Here is an 8,752-nt window from a genome sequence, read left to right as displayed (position 1 = left end):
GTTCTTCTTTTCCTAAACCCAACTGTCCCGTTCTTGTCCCGCGTGTCACGGAAACGTACCTTTTATAAGTCCCCCCACGATCTTTTCCTTAACCTGACTGCGTCAAAAGTGACGCCAATAGTCCCGACCAAGCGCATTTAGATATGGCTCTAAAGGAGACTTTTACTCAAGGAACCAGTCAGAGAAAAAAGATCAGACTAAAGCTGCAGAAAGTGTACCTTCATCAACCTGCAGAGAAACAAAACAAAACAAAACGGACTAAAACAGAAAACCGAAACATGTTCACACTAAAACAGATTCACACTGAAACAGACAAAGTCTAACTCTTCTCTGTGTGGGACTCAGTTCCCCTCCCAAATTCCTGAGAGCTCAGCTGGTAGAGAAACACCTTACAATCTGATGTGGGTTCCGCCTGGATTGTTTGAGTTTCCTATTTCATATTGTGTCTCTTATTGTGAAAAGCCTGTCCTGAATGAGCCTAACAACTGTTTGTTTACAATTGTTTTGTATCATGTTGTATGCATTGTATTTTTTCATCACATTGCCTTGCATTAATCCAAGTCATGAGCTTTAACACCAGACTGTCACTCCCACACCCTGTAGGCAGTTCAACACTGCACAGTGTGTCAGTTGCATGTTGTCTCTGCAGTCCTCTGTTGTTGTTTCTCCTTAACTCTCAGAGTATTTAAATATCTTTTGAGTTTATGACAGATGCTACTGGAAATGTATCTGTTTTGGTACACTCAATTGTTATTGGTGTTTTATGCGTGTTCTAGTTTGTGCATGTGTTTGCACATGTGGGAGTTGCTGCCTTCCTAATGTGTGTCAGGTTCTTTTCGTCTTTCATGTCAGATGTTAAAAGACACTAAAGGAGGTCAAAAGTCAAATCTCTCTCTCTCTCGCTCTCTCTCTCTCTCTCTCTCTCTCTCTCTCTCTCTCTCTCTCACACACACACACACACACACACACACATATATTTTCAGTCTCTCTTATTCAGCCTTCCAACAATCATGAAAGACTGGAGACTCCTTAACTTTTCTAGTGACAACAATTTTGGAACACTTACTTATTCAGAAGATGCAAATATGCTATGACATGCAACAGCAAAAACTCCTACAATTTTGGTAAGGCTATAATTTTTTCACAAATGTTGGTCGTAAAGCTCAGTGGTAGAGCATATGACTGCAGATCAAGAGGCCCCTAGTTCACAGTGATTGTATGAACAAAACATAGGGGGTTATAAGGTTCTCTTATATGTTAAACATGTTAAATGAGCAGGCAGAAACTCCTTTTTGACTGACTACTTAGGGCTTAACTGCAGATCAAGAGGTCAGGTTGACCACAACGATCTCGCATAGCTCAAAGTGTCTACGTATTACTACTTACGTGGTCCATGCTTCTGCCTTAGCATTGATTTGCCACACAAACTCCATACAAGTAAGTGAGCCCCTTGCTTGAAGGTGGGAATTAATGATGACCATATTTATAAAGACATGACAATAAACTCATCATCAGTTTAGGGGGCACCCAGATTCGAACTAGGGACCTCTTGATCTGCAGTCAAATGCTCTACCACTGAGCTATACCCCCACACTACTAACACTGAATATGCTTATTGATCAACTAAGCATTGACCGGGCCTCCACTACATGATTAAAATCCAGGTCTGCGCCCACATCTGATCAAAATTTTCCATGGCTTTTTTTTTTTCCAATATCAAAAACTCATCTCTTCTATTAGGGTAGCTAAAAGAAGTCTGCATTTTCATCTTCAATACAGCACATCTGCTGTGGTCAACCCGAATTCAGGAAGGAACATGTTTTGGTGGAACATTTGCACCGCACAAACAAAATGCCACATACAATATTAAGTAAACAGTTCACACAATACAGTAATGTGCTACACTCTTTAAATTAGCCGGATACATGATTAAACGTAACTTGCTTTTACCAGTGTATCACCGTGTGTACTTCGTCCACAGCAATCCCCACCAATCGGTTCCAAAACGTCCCGGTTAGATAGTAAATGCCGTAAACATATTCTCTGTAAATCTTTACAATCATTTCCTGAAAGAACCAAGCATGCCTGCCTTGTTGTACATTCAAAATTAGGTTGGGCAGAAAAATGACAAACGTAAGTACAAGTACGTAGACGTTTCGAACTATGCAAATTAGGATCATGTTTCTAACCTTAATGTTGAAATCCATTGTACTTTACATACATTCCGGTTGACCACAGCAGATGTGCTCCATCGAAGATGAAAATACAAACTCATTGCATCTACCTTTCATACAGGACATGAGTTTTTGATAATGGAAAAAAAAGCCATGGAATATTTTTTAATGATTATTTTTTGGGTTTTTCTGCCTTTAATTTTTGACAGGACAGCTAGGTGAGAAAGGGGAGAGCGAGGGGGAAAACCTGCAGGAAATTGTCACAGGTCTGATTTGAACCGTGGACCTCTGCGTCAAGGCATAAAACGCTCAGCGTATATACACCTACTCTACCACTGAACCAACCCAGCCACGAAGTCATGGAATATTTTGATCAGATGTGGGTGCAGACCCTTATCATGTGGTCGAGGCCCATTCAAGGCTTTGCTGATTAATAAGCATATTCAACATCTGTTAATGATTACTAGAATGTATGTGGGGGTATATCTCAGTGGTAGAGCATTTGACTGCAGGTCAAGAGGTCCCAGTTCATATCTGGGTGCCCCCTTCTTTAGCAATTTAGTTTTCTGTTTAGTAGAAGTACCCAGCATTTTAAGCTAACAGTGTCCAGAACATGCTGAGCAAATGAATGGAGAGCAATGAATGTACCATTGTGATAGACATGAGTTCCATCTGCCAACAACAGCTGCTTTTTTTCCATAAAGAATAAAACTACAAACCTTAGGGTTAGGGTTAGACCTTACCACCACCCTTCCCAAATTACTTTTGATACTGAAAAGGTCGATTGATGGTAGCAGATGACTTCGCCTAGTTGCCCAGGGAAGTTGATTGTGAGTGTTTGTCTCAGAGCAGAACTATAACATTGCATTCCGTTGTGTTTTTGTTAAATCTACAGAGCTGGCAAAGCTGGCCCGTCAGCCCAGTTCAAGTCACATGCTTTAATATTGAGATCAAAGATGCCACTTACTGAACAACAGATAAGAAATTAAACAGTAACCCAGGGGGCACCCAGAGTTGAACTGGGGACCTCTTGATCTGCAGTCAAATGCTCTACCGCTGAGCTATACCCCCACATGCATGATAAGAAATATGCTTGCTTATCAGCAAAGCATTGATTGGGCCTCTACCACATGATTAAAATCCAGGTCTGTGCCCACATCTTTTTTAGCAAAAGCTTGACACTACAGTCAACAACATTTAAGTCTATATGGGGTTGTGTGTTTGTAATTCAGAAAGGACAGTTCATTGCTTCATTCGAAGTGGGTGTTCGTTGTTTAGCATGAGCCCTACATAGTGCCTGTGTATTCAGTTTTGCTTTTGTTTAATCTACAGAGCTGGAGGCCCATAGGCACAGCTGGCCCAGTCAGCCTAGTTTGAAAGTCATGCTTGAATGTGGGTATCAAAGCTTTCACTTCCTGAACACCACAATAACAAAGAAATAGTAGGGGGCACCCAGAGTTGAACTGGGGACCTCTTGATCTGCAGTCAAATGCTCTACCGCTGAGCTATACCCCCACATACATATTTTACCTGAAACTTTGTAGCATGCCTTCTACTCACGAACTAAAGTTGTGTTTATATGATAGGAATAAGAGAAACGCCTCTTGCATACCAGGGGGTGATCAACCCCATGTTTGAAAAAAAAGCTGCAAAAGTGCCCTCTCGGATGCCCCTCTGGTAGATAAAATATATGCCCTCTATGATGGCCCACTGTTCAGTAAAACACCATATAGCCATGCCCACATGCTAGAACAGGTTCTGCACGCTGGTGCCCCTTTCATTTATTTATTTTTTTTTAATTTTTTTTTTCTTTCTCCGAGGCCCTCAGACAGCTTGAATCTGCCACTGGATCTGTATTGCTCAGCCTCCTGTGCTGGAAATTATATATACTCTTGCTGCAGTCAGGTGTTGTGGATAACAGTGTCCTTTAAATGTCACATACGTACATGTCAATACAGATGAAGATGATGTTGTCCAGTCATGCTGTCATGTGTTTATCACTAATCGAGTCATGCTACTGTACAGGTCCATATAAAGTCATAACAACTGCATCCGGTGTTGCGACAGTAATAATGGAAAAACTGCATTTCTTCCTGTTTTTTCCCGTGGTTAAGGGGGAACCCGGACACACACACACACACACACACACACACACACACACACACACACACACTCGCAAACACACACACACACACACACTCGCACACACACACACACACACTTGCACCACACACACACACACACACACACACACACATATATATAGAATATACCAGTGCTACATAATGTCACGTTAGCTTAGGTACTGCACATGGAGTCTAGACATCTCTTGTTATTCCAGTGTGTAGGACATCCTTTCACTTCTTTTCACTTTGAATTGGTTTACACCCAGTCTGAAAGTGTATGGATGCAAATAAAAATAATACAATTTTCTATATATGTCACATGAATTTGAACAGGTAGTTTTCAGAGTAAAATACTTCTACTTGAATTCAATGATATTTACATTTCAACATCAAGCTTTTAGTAGTTATATTTAGCTGCTTATAAGATTCTAATGGCTATTATTTCCACAAAAAACATGCCTGTATTGTGGTTTTTCATGTGGCCATATTTCTTTAATCTATCACATATAAAAAGGGTTTCATATGTGATAATGTGAGTTTTCACACAACACAGTGACATTCTGTAGGTTTCTTAATGTAACTGAATGATGCACAAAACAGAGAATCTTTGTTATTGTACACATGAAAATGTGTTTTAGACTTGTTTGTTTGTGTTACTGTATTACTCATGTTGTGGGGACATTCATTTGTTTACACAGTCACATTGTGGGGACTCGCCTTCCTTTTGGGGACAAAATGCAAGTCCCTTCAGCATAAGTAATTACATTTTAGAAGACTTCATTTTAGGTTAGGGTGAGGTTAGGGTTTAGGTTAAGGTTAAGGGATGGGTTAAGATTAGGCAAATAGCAGTTATGGTTATGATAAGGTAAGTCTTAGGGAAATAAATGTAGGTCCATGCCTTAGTCCATTGCTTTTGTGTAATCTATAGAGCTGCAAGGCTGTAGCCAAAGCTGGCCCAGTCAGCAAACCATGCTTGAATGTGGCCAGTCATTCCAGTTTGTGGACAAAGTTGGCACTTCCTGTCTACCACAATAACAAATACTTAGTAGGGAGCACCCAGATTTGAACTGGGGACCTCTTGATCTGCAGTCAAATGCTCTACCACTGAGCTATACCCCCTTACACATATGGATTATTATGTATATACATGTCAGGAAGGTATTGTGAAAAAAGTGACCTAAGCCGCATCATCAATTTGGGGGTCTTCTTGATCTGCAGACAAATGCTCTCCCACTGAGCTATGATCTATGGGTTTATAGAGGGGGAAGTAGCAGTTATGGTTATGGTAAGATAAGTCGTCAGGAAATGAATGTAAGTCAATGCAATGTCCTCTAGATGGAAACACAACTGTGTGTGTGTGTGTGTGTGTGTGTGTGTGTGTGTGTGCGTGTGTGTGTGTGTGTGTGTGTGTGTGTGCGCGCGCGCATGTGTGTGTGTGTGTGTGTGCGTGTGTGTGTACGTGTGTGTGATTGTGTATCTATGATGTGTTTGAATGAGACTTAAAGTGAATTGAAAGTTTTAGTTTCACAAGGACGTAATAAGTAACTATTAGTGTGCTTAAATAAACGTTTTAAGTGTTTTAAAGATAGGAAATTGGCGGGCAGTAATGCAAAGTTTATGTGACTTAAAGTTAATGGCATGTGAAGCTGTCGACATGGTCATCCTAACACGACAGACTGTGGTTTTACTGTGAAACTCTGAGGTGTGCGATAGTATGTGAGTCTGTGTTGACTGTCTGGATGTGGGGGTGTATCTCAGAAGCAGCGTGTACTCTAAGTCAGCTCTTCCTGTATGAATAAAAGGCGGTCCTCAGTGTTTCACACTCCTGAACCTGGTGACGGCCATGTTCCACAGCTGCTCCACGCTCGCTGCCTCATTGTGCTGTTTGTATATTTAGCTGCTCCGTTCCACTTCCTCTGCTGTTGACGTTGGGAAAACACACAACAATACAGCCAATATTCTCCCTCTCCTTTCCTCTCCTCTCAGCATCCACCCCCTCCTCCCCTTTTCCTCCCTCACGCCTTCCTTTGACTCAGTGGTCCGTTACTTGCTCTCCATCTCTTCAAAGCATTCTTTGAGAAAGAAACTGTGAAGTGATTCACAGAGCCACAACAATGCCAGTGGGCAGCCATGTTTTCCCGAATCACACATAGTATTTGATTAACACCAGTTCAAATACAATATGAGGGCTAAAAATGGAATAAGAGGCTGTAAAATCTAAATCAAGACCTGGGAGGCAAACACAATCAGATATAACTCATACTCACAATTTGGCAAAGTTGCATACTTAACTTACGTACTTAACTATTCTTGGTTCAATTGTAACTACTACATTGTTTGCTTCAATGAATGTTTGCTGGTTAGCTGGTGGATTCAAACGCTTACTGCTCACTTTATTTTTGAAAGGGTTCATATACTTGGTGATACACATGCTCAGATCACTGACTGATGTTGAATCAATGAGTTTTGGGGATCTCTCAACATCACAAACCCTCTCCAGGACGACCCATATGGGATTGATCAAACCCCTAAAAGTAAAGGTTAATTTATCTAAGTTCATCCAACTTACCCTTAAGACAACATAACTTTGTGACATAAATTCATGGAATGCATTATTCCTTTATGCCTCGTGTCTATTATTGATGTCTTATTTCAATAAATCAGACAGTTTCATCCTTTGCTGATATGATGATGATGATGATGATGATGATAAAGTTCCTCCCTGATAACAGCTGCAAGTCGAGACAAGACAGAATGAAGTTGTATTTTCTTTGCAGCTATTCTTCATCGTGCAATTGAGTTTTCTTCATGAATTTATTACCCTTTCGCCGTAAAGGCCAACTGTATCTCAGACACCGCCTATTCAGTGTTTGTGTCTCCAAACGCTGAATCGGCGGGGGTGTCTGCATTTTGCAGCTGGTAATCGTAAAAGAATTTCATTAGCCTGACTTTCAGTGATAAACGTGTAGTGTCTTGTAATCGTCTAAATGCTTTTTCAGTTTCCCAACAAGAATGAAGTGAATACATTTTATTTGAAAAATGTTGAATTTTGGCACCAAAACTCATCTAAATGTCACTGCAGTCTAAACACAGCAGCAGCTGCAGCAGCAGCAGCAGCCTTCAAACTAAAACTTAAGTGTCATTGCAATGAAAGACAAATCAGTACTGTATACCATATGAATGGATTTCTTTGGTCACACACCTACTTTAGACAATCCACTGGTCATCTTACAATACCAGGGCAAATGTCTGAGAAGATTAAGGATGCTTCCCTGACGAGAGTCCGCCAATCCAAACCTTGCTACTTAATAAAGTGAGTGCATCAGTTTATCATTTGGTGGACACTCTTTGTCCAAAGTGAGTTACACTATGTGCACTCACCTCCAGATAAACAAGTTCTAGAAGTCAATGTAAATGATAAGTGCATCAGAATCTTTCACTAAATTTAAAAGTTTAATTTAAAGGACAATTCCGGCGCAAAACGAACCTAGGGGTGAATAACAGATGTGTACCCACTCGATCGTTCTCTGGGACATGTTAATCGATGCTAACACATGCTAATCGAATGTGTTTGTAGCTTGAAACAAGCTAGCGCGGACCGCTGATTAGCTTACAGCGCTAGTATTCGGGGCACAGCGAAAGTAAAAACAAATCGCCATTTATACCACTAAAAAGGCTCAAAATATCACCAATGGTAGCATAATGAGGGTCCCTACATGTAAACCGAAGCAATGAGAACTTTGTAAGTGTACAGACAGTTTATTAAAAAGATAGATTATAAAGACAGTCGTGTTCTTGTATATAGGCGGCCGCCGTCTTGGGAGCTACTGTCTTTCTAAACTATCTTTTTAATAAACTGTCTGTACACTTACTTACTTCCTGCGGCAGCTGAAGAAATTCAACCTGCCAAAGACAATGATGGTGCACTTCTACACAGCCATCATTGAGCCCATCCTCACATCCTCCATCACCATCTGGTACGCTGCTGCCACTGCCAAGGACAAGGGCAGGCTGCAGCGTGTCATTCGGTCAGCTGAGAAGGTGATTGGCTGCAATCTGCCGCCGCTCCAGGACCTATACGCCGCCAGGACTCTGAAGCGTGCTGGAAAGATTGTGGCTGACCCCTCCCACCCCGGACACAAGCTCTTTGAGCCACTCCCCTCTGGCAGGAGGATGAGGTCCATCAGGACCAAAACCTCACGCCACATAAACAGTTTTTTCCCCTCCGCCACTAGCCTTATTAACAAGGCCCGGAAACCACCCTGACTCTCTCCAAACTACACCTCTGGCTCCTCATGCCACTGTACCTACTCTGCTGTAGCGTTCCTTTTTACTACTGTTTAACTTATTTTACTATTTATTTAAATTTATTTTATCGTTATTAATACATACTGTGTGTATATGTTTATACTTATATTGTTTATATTCTTTTTATCCTTCTTATATTTGAAT

General features: G+C 41.1%; 4 non-coding genes across 4 annotated transcripts; all 4 read right to left on the bottom strand.

Annotated features, from left to right (window-relative positions):
• Nucleotides 1–1,518: 1,518 nt before the first annotated feature.
• trnac-gca lies at nt 1,519–1,590 on the bottom strand. The gene has a single exon. It is a non-coding gene; the product is annotated as a tRNA-Cys (tRNA).
• Nucleotides 1,591–3,173: 1,583 nt separating this feature from the next.
• trnac-gca lies at nt 3,174–3,245 on the bottom strand. The gene has a single exon. It is a non-coding gene; the product is annotated as a tRNA-Cys (tRNA).
• A 372-nt stretch (nt 3,246–3,617) lies between these two features.
• Nucleotides 3,618–3,689, bottom strand: trnac-gca. The gene has a single exon. It is a non-coding gene; the product is annotated as a tRNA-Cys (tRNA).
• A 1,658-nt stretch (nt 3,690–5,347) lies between these two features.
• trnac-gca lies at nt 5,348–5,419 on the bottom strand. The gene has a single exon. It is a non-coding gene; the product is annotated as a tRNA-Cys (tRNA).
• Nucleotides 5,420–8,752: the final 3,333 nt, after the last annotated feature.

Source organism: Sander lucioperca, chromosome 4 (genome assembly GCF_008315115.2).
Source record: "Sander lucioperca isolate FBNREF2018 chromosome 4, SLUC_FBN_1.2, whole genome shotgun sequence".
NCBI classification, from domain to species: Eukaryota; Metazoa; Chordata; class Actinopteri; order Perciformes; family Percidae; genus Sander; species Sander lucioperca.
The sequence above is the reverse complement of the archived record's forward strand: the minus strand, read 5'-3'. Positions and strand labels throughout refer to the sequence as shown.